This window comes from Patella vulgata, chromosome 1 (genome assembly GCF_932274485.2).
Source record: "Patella vulgata chromosome 1, xgPatVulg1.2, whole genome shotgun sequence".
In the NCBI taxonomy this organism is placed as follows: Eukaryota; Metazoa; Mollusca; class Gastropoda; family Patellidae; genus Patella; species Patella vulgata.
In genome coordinates, this window is record NC_065879.2 from 75284000 (window position 1) to 75295705 (window position 11706).

Here is an 11706-nt window from a genome sequence, read left to right on the forward strand (position 1 = left end):
TGCCCATACTATTAGGAACACGCCTGTTCAAAATCTAAGCCATGATAAATGTAACATTGAAGCTAATAAATTAAATAGGAAAATCTCTGAATTGACCTCGGAACTTGAAAGCGCGCATAAACATAAACTTGAGATGCACCTTGATCTCGACGAATTGTTACGGTCTAAAGAACAATTAGAAAAGACCCATGAAATCGCTATGCTCGAAATTGAAAGATTGGGCGTGAGAGAAAACTTTTTAGAGTCGAGTAAGAGTGACGTAATATGCGAGCTTATTGAACATCAGAAACAGATCGAAGACCTTAAAGAAGAAAATGAACATTTAAAACAAGATTTGGACGAATGTTACGACTATGATGAAAACGATATTTATGATGGTCCACCCAATACTTGGCCCTGTAATAACGGGGACGATTTTTATGATGGCCCACCCAATACTGGTCCATATGATAATGGTGGCAACGATTTTAATGATGGACCACCCAATACTTGGAAGTATAATAATGGAGATGATTTTTATGGGGGTCCATCGAATATGCGTCCATATGATAATGGAGCAAACTATTTTAATAATGGCCCACCAAATAATTGGCGAAATAACAGTGGACCAGTACATAAAAATAAATTTAGAAACAAATCTTTTAACAAGCGATTTTAATTATTTTATTTACGTGATAAAGACTGACAATACAATTACCTTGATAAGCCACATACCTATTCCAATTTATATTTATTAATATTTGTATTCTATATACATAGTGTGTGTTGCATTATGATTTTTTATATTTCTGTTTTATAATTTTTATTAAACCGGGTGAGGGCACCCATATCCACTATATGTCGACTCCCATCCGCTTTACAGAATTTGTTAATTTTTATATTTGTACTTATATATGTTGATATTGATATGATGTATTATGATTGTTTTTATATGTTGCCGATTAATATTCGGGACGAATATTTTTTTAAAATCTGGGAGTATTCTAGTAGGGTGAATTTGGACTCAATAGTAAATGTTTAATACGTCATGCTAATCCGCACAGTATTACATAATTCAGTCAATTATATTTTAATGGATCTTAATCCACCTTAATTACCCACCATTTATATCTACTTCATATTGTCTTATATATTTCATTAATCACCTGTCTCCAGTATTCTTTGTTTTAAACTTTAAATTGAGCTTATAAATTATAATTAACGTCAACGGGCTATAGCGTTTAGTTACCAGGGTATATTGTTTGTAGATTTATAGGATTAATGCCCTAGGCGATGCATGGGGATATATAGACCCAAAATGACAGAATTTGGGAAGAGCTGGCTACACACGTGTCTTGGGAGATCAACTTAGATCACACACCTAAGGACAGACCTTATTTACCTGTATTTGGAGACATAAGTTTATGTCAATTCCCATATCCACATTGGAGCTTATTTACTATTAAGCATTGGACCAATAATTGTTATATTAATTGTCTGTTGTGATATTTGTTGATTACTGTTTACCAAAGAATATAGAGAACTATTAACAACCATCAACAGTCTTGTCTTCTTTTAATCAACAACGAAGATTCCAGAAAATACACGAAAAGTGCACTTGTACAGAAGCACTATCTAGATATTGGATACAAACGTAAGGTTAAATAGTGCAAGTGCCTTAATCAAATCAAAATTTGGTTCTATTAACATTGATTTTCTATTTCATATTTGGTGTGATGTATTGGGGTCACAAGGTTGTTCTGCAACCTTCCATTCTGGAGTTCATTTCATTCATGTAGTAATTCTACTGAATTAGAAGTGATTTTAGACGCATTATTACCCCTGAATTTTGATTATGCACCTACGTAGGCATAATACTTAGACTCTGCTTGATGTTATTTTGAAAGTTTTCCATTTAGTCGTTCGGATGAGACCAAGGTCCCGTGTATATATTGGAATGCACGTAAAATATCCCTTGGCAGTTGGAATTCAATATTAGAGTAGGCGATAGTGCCGCTGCCCGGGCAAAATTTCCCTCATAGCAAACTGTATGGTGTATGCCCGTCTTCATTAGCCCACGATAGGAGCAAAACAGTAGGACGTTAAACCCCATTTACACGTACCTGTGTTTCTATGTGGAGCAACCTACCAAGTTATAGTTTATACAACTTTTATAGATTATAACTTTTATAGTTTCTTTGTAAGCAATAACATATTAAATGGGTGCAAATTAAGTTTATTCAGTATAAGTGATAACAAAAGTATATTTTAAAATACATTTTTGGCAAAAGACTTGATGACAGGTAAATGCATCTTTTAAAAATAACAAAATTCATAACAACTGTAAACAAACATGATTTATCAACCTTTTAAAGATTAAAAATGATTACATAAAAGAAATAACATATCCATGAACAAATCAAATTTCAGATATTATGAACGATATTTAACAATTAATTCCCTTGATTTAGCTACATTTAATGTCAAAACCGAAGAGAAAAATCATGTTCATTATGCAAAATAATCATAATATCAATTAAATAATCAGTTTTCTAAAGCAAAGTTAAAGAATGGGTCAAATACAGCATATCAAATTCCATATATTTTAATTATAAATAGTGTTAGTTTTATAAACTAGCTTCTCCTACTGGAAGTACAAAACATTTCATTTTTGACAAACTAACCCGCTGGTTGACTGTAATACTGGACTTTAAATGCCACTCATAAAATCATTTTTGGATGGTTCTTTTAGCCAATGAGGTGGCCATGAATTTTTTACTGAAGCACGATCTTTTACACAATTATAATATTCAGACAATGCTGGGAATTTACTCAGATTCAGTCCAAGACGAACAAAAAATGCCAAATAAGGAAAGAAGTAGACGTCAGCCATGCTGAAACTCTTGGATGCAATAAAAGCTCCACTTCCCATCTGTAAAATAAATACACAAAAATTTCACCTCCAAGTTTAAGGTTCAAAATTAATGGGAAGTCAGTAGTCCTAAGGCCGAGGCCAATTCTGATATGAACCCTTGAAGTCAAACAAATTTCTCTGAAAATTCTTCAGGCCATCATGCTTTGAGGACCGGCACTTGGATTTTGGTGTATGATGCAATAAATTAAATTGCAATAATATTCATTTTTGTCAATTATTTAACATTGTGATTTGTTCGAGTGTTAAAGGTCATAATCAAATGTGATCAGCCAGGTAAATGTAATATTTATCACAGTTTTTAAATATTTATTTCCTATAAGACAAACAAGCAGATGCTATTCTCAAGAAATTAAAAATTACATTGGTGAGGTAAAAGAACTTAATGCAGAAGCACGATACCACAGGGGTATATATTCTTCCAAAATACCCTTTCCCTGGATGCTGTTTTTTAAACTTTACCGTTTCTTTCTATGTACATTTCCATGTTGGCACACATGCATTTTCTTCTTATACCTTACTTTTCTAAAGTAGGTTTCATGAATAAAGGGTACGAAAAATAAATAATCGTTGGTACAATGTCAGAAGAAAATCAAGACTATTGAAAGCATTAGTCTTTTGGGTTAACAGTCTAGTACATTTTGTTCTTAACTAGTGGGAATGTACTTTTGTTCCTGGATAAATATCTGTACAAAGATTTATATATCTCTGGTGTATCATATGGTGCTGGTTTCACCAATATTAATATTAGTAACATTCAAGCAAGTAAATGTCTGACCTTTTGCATGTAACCTTCCCAAATCTGTAATTCTGCTCGACCCTTTTCAAACCTTTCCTTTAACACTGCCTAAAAGTGGGAAAATAACAAAATATGTTCACAAACATATCTGGATAATTCTGAATTTGCAAAATTTCAGTTGAGTGACCTAAAATCGAGTCCTGTCACAATTTTTTCCGGTTCTGATAACAGATATGCTTCTGGATGTTGATGTTATCAACCACATTCTTCGCCTATCCTCGTTCACAATTCTTTGAAATTAAGGCATTTCTGTGTGCATTAAATTCTATATTAACATGTTATATAATTGAAATGAGGTATAACTTCCTAATTTTCCTTGTGTTATATAAAGCTATAGTTGTATTAATTAGGGTATGGAAATTAGTAATTAAATAACATATATTCCTTTGGAGATGATAAAAATATAATATATCCGATTTGAAGTACTACATTGCTAACATTACATTATATACAATATTGAGAAAAATGCGTCAAACCATCCCTCAGACATACACATACTGAGTGTCAATTTACAAGTTGTAAAATTTATTTTAGTAGTTTCATCAACATGAAAAATACCAAATTATAATTGGGTATGTAAATGAATAATTAAAACGATTCTAAAAGTTATTTTGGATATGATGTTATTTAAAATGTGATAATGTCTCTTTAATTATTACCTCATCTCGATTTTCATCTGTGGTATCAAACATATAATAATAAGCCAGTTCTTTTAATACTGTATTTTCTACATTAAATATCTACAAAATATATTGTCATAAAATACTGTATTTTCTACATTTATAGATATCTACAAAATATATAATCATAAAATACTGTATTTTCTACATTCTACAAAATATTTAGTCACAAAATAATGTTTTTAACTTTTCCTTAATTCTTGTCCCCACTTACATCCATAAATTAAAGGGCCACTCTATTCTAGACATCTTACTCATCAACAAAATTAAGGTCTACTGTCTGTGAAACTGTTTTTAATAAAGGGATTTTATCCTTTCAGATCAGGGTCAACCCATGGTAATATTCTTACATTGAAAATATCATCATTGTAGATGAATGTGGGTTTTCTATCCTATACTTCTTAAAATTCTGAATGTCGAGATAACTCTTTATGTGTGCTTGTCTCCACATGAGTACTCATTTCCACATATTTCTGTTGTACCATGGGTTGAACCACGTTGCTTTCAGACCTGAAGACAAGCAAAATCAATTATCTTACTTCATACATCCTTTGTAAAACATTAGCTTGTTCCTTGACATCGGATGGAATCAGTTGTGTTCCTTGGTTGCCATATCTACGCTGTAATTTAAAACAGGTACAAAGTTAAGAAGAATAACATTATCTTGTAACAGAAAACTAATCTATGATATGCAGTGTCAAAGTTTAAAGAACAAAAATAATTAAGCACATACTTAAAAATAGGATTTTAATATCGATACTTGACAAGTGCTTGACATTTTTAACCTTGTGTCTGACATGTATTTAAAATATTAAAGTATTTCATAAAGGGATTATGTCATGACATTGTCTGTGACAGATGTCTTATTTCCAGGCTTGTGGACATAATCACTACTGACAGAGAATATAATTACAATTAGATAATGTAGGAGATAAAACAGGCTATGTAACCAGGTATCAGTGACTAGCTTTGTTGGTATTGAACTCTTCAGATTGAAATGGACTTCAGTTGCAAGGTTCTATTATTACTATTATTCCAAAACCTCGTTGGGATAACAAGGGTAAAAATTTGGGTGGGTTACCAGTGTCAGCCCTTTATTTGGTGAGGAGTCGGAGCCCAAAAGGGGACATCTGGGAATGGGGCAACCATGGTTGTGGATGTGGAAGACTATGTAAATGATTCTATAGCCTTGTTCAGGTGGTTCCAGCTGTTCGAGTCTGCTGTTACAATAGCTATAAATAATTCAGTAATCACAGCTAGGGTTTGCTTAGTCTTTTTAAAAAAATATGCACCTAAAGCAAACATTGTGGACATTCCCCTAAAAATCACAATAGGACTGGACAATAAAATAATTTCATCTACCTCCAAGTAATCACAAATGGCCCAAGACTCATTCACAACAATATCTCCATCTTTAAATGCTGGCACCTGAAATACAAAATTTTACATAAGTCAATAATTTTCAAAATACAGTGTGATATAATATATCCTGTAAAATTTATCATAATGAAAGAATTGGAGGCAGACCACCAATTACATGTACTTCTCCTATCTCGGTACCCATAAACATAATGTAGTTCCTTCTATTTATAGTCTATTAATGTAAGACTGATTAATTATGTAAGCATATGTGCAACAAAGAAATAGAATATCAAAATTAAAGGAACTAAATCGCCATTCTTTGGAACCTAAAGGGAATGAAAAAGGTATAATCTTATATCGTACTGTATCATTTTATTTTTAAAAAATGAGTAATTTCTGATTAGTTAAGATGTTCAATCATCCCAAATTGAGTAGCAATCTCCGTCGGGAGTATGGTTTGACATTTCACTTATAGTTACAGACTGACATTTTGCCGCGTTTACCAATGGCATTCCATTCCTGAACCTAGAGTATGCAGGTACCCCAGGTAGACTACCCCAACATCGACTGATTTTAAATGTTCAGGGTGTCTTTTTTAATGGTTTAAACCTTTACTTTTCGTGTGCATACAAATTGGCTGCCAAATGTCATTACTGACTTTGATTGATTCAAGAGAATGAGTATTCAGACTGCACGATTCATCAAATAGGTCTATTTATTCAAACCTTAAAATAGATAAAAATGGGTCTAAAAGTAGCACAAATTAACGAAGCGGTAATACGAATGTCTATATAAAATGAATTATATTCAATTTTTAAAATTTCTATTACAATTTCTAATCAATTTGCTTGGTGAAATCACTAAAATATACTATTCAAAAAAAGTAGGGGATATTTGATTTTTAAGTGTTATTAAAGTCACCTAATGAAACTGACGAAGAAACAAATGACAAAATGAAATGAAGTTCACATTCATCGATTTATTCCAAATGATCGTTAGACTAAGTAAGGCACAGACTGACCATTATAAGGGTAAAATGATACCCGGGGTCAAACAGCAAAGTTACCACAGCATCACAACCAAGTCAGTAACGGGTAAATCCTCCTCTGTTTGCCAAACAAGCATTGATCCGACGTGGCATACTCCTAATGAGACGTCTAAGGTCATTTTGGTCCAGATTGTCCCATTCCTGTTGCAACGCAGCAGCAAGTTCTTGGACATTGGCAGGACGTTGTTGACGTTGACGTAACCTCTGTCCAAGCATGTCCCAGACATGCTCGATGGGGGAGAGGTCGGGACTCAGTGCTGGCCAAGGTAATGTGGTGATGTTCTGTTGTTGGAGGTAACCTGTAACGATCCTGGCCCTGTGACATCTTGCATTGTCATCCTGGAAGATGAAACGGCGGCCATGACGTCGTGCGAACGGCACAACATGGACTGCCAAGATGTTGTCCCGGTAGTACTGGCCTGTAACACGCCCTGCAACAACATGTAAAGCCGTGATGCCTCCCCACACCATAACAGAACCACCCCCAAATCGATCATGTCTGATGACGTTAACGTCTTGGAAGCGCTCGTTTCGACGACGCCACACCCTCCTACGTCTGTCCAAAAAATCAACAGTGAACCTTGACTCATCTGAAAACATCACATTGCTCCAGCGTCGATTATCCCAGTGTTGACGATCCCTACACCAACGACGTCTTGCCTGAATGTGATGATCTCTCAAACAAGGGATCACGCGAGGACATCGGGCGCGAAGGTGACCCCTATACAGTTGATTCCGAATCGTCTAGCCACTCACTCTCACACCAGTGTCTGTTTGAAGACGAGCGCTGATCTGATTTGCTGTGATGACACGATTTCTCAAGGCCAAGGTACGGATAAATCGATCCTGGGCTTGAGTTGTCACCCTTGGTCGACCTGAGCGTGGTCTGTCCTGTACAGATTGTGTATCACGGTATCTGGACCATAGCCTGCTTATGACAGACTGAGAAACATTCATCGTCCGCGCCACAACCGCCTGTGTTGTGCCGATCTGTAGCATGCCAAGGGCACGTAACCTTTCATTTTGGGTAAGCCGACGCATATCAAAATTTGTTTTCTGGTCACTAAAACAATTAAACTGATGTTTCCACCCTGGAATTCAATGCCACAATGACTGTAACATTCAAAGTCAGAGTCGTGCAAATCTTGGGTTGGACCCCCATGATGATCCCAAGCATCACCTGCATTCCATGCGGTAGGCTATTGGTGCGTTTGGGCGTCACATGTAACTGGAAATGTTTCTTCTGTTAGGTTCTATAGTGACTTTTTTCGTAGTCATTTGCATATTTTAGTATTATGCCCCCAAAATCAAATATCCCCTACTTTTTTTGAATAGTATATTTAACTAAACCAAAAGATGCTGTTCATAACGGTATAGTTAATGATAAAGCAATTTAATCAAGCCAACAGAGAGGCTGGTGTCCCCCGCCGAAACCCCAAAATAAAAAGATGACACATTAATTAATCGCACATTTATTTTTTTTTCCAAAGTATCAAGCAATCAAACTATACACACTAATTTTCATCACTCTCTATCAGATAGAATCAAGATTATCTTGTCCCAAAGCATTGACCAATGAAATTGATTAGCTCTGCTTATCTTCAGCTCGAAATGTTAATCATTGAACTCAGTCAAGACATTCACTTAATGAACATCTACATCAAGTCTAAACATTCTACCTCAATTAAAAGCAGAGTTGTTATGTTCCAAAGTCTTGACCAATCAAATTGCTTATCGCTTATTAGCCTAAGCAGAAAATTCTCACCATCGAAATAATGAATCTATATTCGGAGTTCCATTGCTCTCATTTCATTATAACCAAAGTTATCGTGCCTCAAAGCATCAACCAATCAGATTGGTTTTTTCTGCTTACCCTAAGCAGACAATGTTCATCATAGAACTCCACCAAGGCATTCACCTAATGAACGCCTACACCAAGTTTAAACATTAACTACCTCAATTAGAAGGAGGGTTATTGTGTTCCAAAGTCTCAACCAATCAAATTGCTTATCGCTCTGCTTTAACCCTCAGCAGAAAATATTCATAATCGAACTCATTCTGAACATCTGAGACACGCTACCTGCGGAGAAGTATCTCAGACACAGTCAGTAGCCATGATATCCATATCACGTGATCGACACATCACAGGTCATGACATTGGCGTCAATGGGTCATGAGGTTAACATTGTAAACAATAGGTTTATCTTCAGCATTGTGTCCGTTGCACCCATAAAGACTATATAATTCGTACAGTCCCAACATGTTCCCTCTTCTTCCAATGATTTTTCACAAAAATAACATCTACAACTCATAGAATTGACGTTGTCTTCAATGACAGCGTCTGCGAGGGTTGTTCATAGAGGCCGCCATATTGTACTATTTTGTGCGTCTGTCGGGTCTATTTCAGATATACACAATCAATTCTGTTGATGTTTTTAGCGTTGGATTGACTAATAGTTAATGTGTTTCAGTTCTAAAACAAATATTTTAAACATTAACGCAAATTTAGAAAGTAGCCAAATTCTGGCTGGGATTAATGAGCAAAATGGCCATTCACTGTATACGTGCTAAAAAAAAGCTTGCCACCCAATTAATTTTCGTACGTTAGTTACGTACGAATCGAACTTAGTCAAGGTATTGATTTAATAAAGCTATACCCCAAAGTGTCGTCACTCTCACTTAATTAAAGTTATTGTGTCTCATGTATATCAACCAATCAAATTGCTTATCTCTGCTTACCCTAAGCTGAAAATTCTCATCTTCGAACTCCATCAAGGCATTCACCTAATAGACACCTATGCCAAGTGTGAACATTCTAACTCAATTAGAATGAGAGTTATTATGTTCCAAAGTCTCGACCAATCAAATTGCTTATCGCTCTGCTTACCCTGAGCAGAAAATGCTCATTATCAAACTTAGTCAAGGTATTGATGTAATGAAACTATACACCAAGTTTCATCACTCTCACTTAATTAGAACTAAAGTTATCGTGTCCAAAAGCATCAACAAATCAAATTGCTTATCTCCGCTTACCCTAAGCAGAGAATACTCATCTTCGAACTCCATCAAGGCATTCACCTAATAATTGACCTAATAAACACCTACACCAAGTTTGAATATTTTAGCGCAATTAGAAGGAGAGTTATTGTGTTCCAAGTTCTCGACCAATCAAATTGCTTATCGCTCTTCTTACCCTGAGCAGAAAATGCTCATTATCGAACTTAGTCAAGGTATTGATGTAATGAAACTATACATCAAGTTTCATCCCTCTCACTTAATTACAACTAAAGTTATCGTGTCCCAAAGCATCAACCAATCAAATTGCTTATCTCTGCTTACCCTAAGCCGAAAATGCTCATCTTCAAACTCCATCAAGGCATTGGCCTAATAAACACCTACACCAAGTTTGAACATTGTAGCTCAATTAGAAAGAGAGTTATCGTGTCCCAAAAAGTGTGACGGACACGGACGGACAGACAGACAAACCCATTTTAATAGTCCCCCGAGCTGCTTTCTTCGAAAGATGGGGGATATACTTTCTTCGAAAGGCGGGGGATAAAAATAAAACGAACGTTATTTCTAAAGATGCTGTAATAACCAAAAAGCTAAATATTACTGCTATTCAGAATGTGCAGAGAATTTCACGTGCGATGGTTATTTAGACTCATTATAGCACACTGATCTGCAGTGAATATTTGCTTGGCCGCGACAATCACTGATAAGGATGACATTGATGCGGCTTAATGAGCTAGAAATATTAACTTTTTTCCTGCGACAAATTAAATTCTAAAACATTTTTTGTATATATTGGAAAAATAAATAAAGGCGTTTGATGTATTTGTAGGTAAAAATTAGTTCCTATTATTTAGTGTAAATGGGTATTAAAATGACTAAAATGCAGCATTCTCTCCGAAGTTGTTATGTCTTATGTAAACAATGCACGCGCCATTCAGCCAATGATTCACACCGCGTGCTGTGACAGCACGTGTTAAGGCAGTCATCTATGACAGAGATATTATACTAGACTCGTAATTCTCTGTGAAACAGATTGTCATTATAGCCTCAGCATAGAATTAAGCGTTCACATTCGCCGTGTCGAGTTCTTTCTGTACTCTAGGGAAAATTTTCGCTTCACGGGCACTCTACCATATTTTCACGGCAAGATAAAAACATCAATATTATTTGAATTGTCCAATATTGAATTCTAATTCGTGTTTTTAATTTCCAATATTATGGCAATTAATGGGCCTACCAGAGGTTTAGGACTAGCTCTTAAAGGCTCTACGCTACTATTACTATTGCTATACGACGGTAAATGGGTAACTAAGTGGCAAAACTCGCCGGGTGTGGTAGAAACCAACCTGTCCACGAGGGTTCAGTTTCGTGACATACTCTGCTTTGTTTTCTTCGTTGTCGAATGAGATAAGTTTGTTTTGATAACCACCGAATCCCTTCTCTTCTAAAGCTATCATTGCTTTCCAGCAGGGAACACTGCCAGTGCCCCAATAAAGAAACATGTTGGACGCCATTTTTGTTATATAATTGGATCACATTCGGAAAACCTCGGCAGATTCCGTACCCTGCCGATCTGAATCAATGACTAAGAGTCTGCGCAACGAACCTGACTTTACTTTTTTTAAATTTAAAGGGATACTTCCAGCGAAATAAACTGGTCACGATCAAGATTTACGTTGGCAACATTTTATTAGCTTTTACCATGTGGTGTTCCCCAGAAAAGCGTACCTGGTTCAATTCTGTTCACTATTGTACAGGGATATGAGTCTTATCAACACATATTGATGTAAACCACCACCTCTATGCAGATGACACCTCTCAGCGGCGTGATATTTCCAATATGGAATATATTGTATCCAAGACATCAAAGCATGGATGACACAAAATATCC

The 11706-nt window shown here is 35.6% G+C and overlaps 1 non-coding gene across 1 annotated transcript; it reads right to left on the reverse strand.

The window, feature by feature from the left end:
- Positions 1-4390: 4390 nt before the first annotated feature.
- On the reverse strand, positions 4391-11360 carry LOC126808732 (uncharacterized). The gene is made up of 4 exons (XR_008789427.1): positions 11162-11360; positions 5753-5818; positions 4930-5010; positions 4391-4450 (listed from the first exon to the last, which is right to left on the reverse strand). It is a non-coding gene; the product is annotated as an uncharacterized LOC126808732 (transcript).
- Positions 11361-11706: the final 346 nt, after the last annotated feature.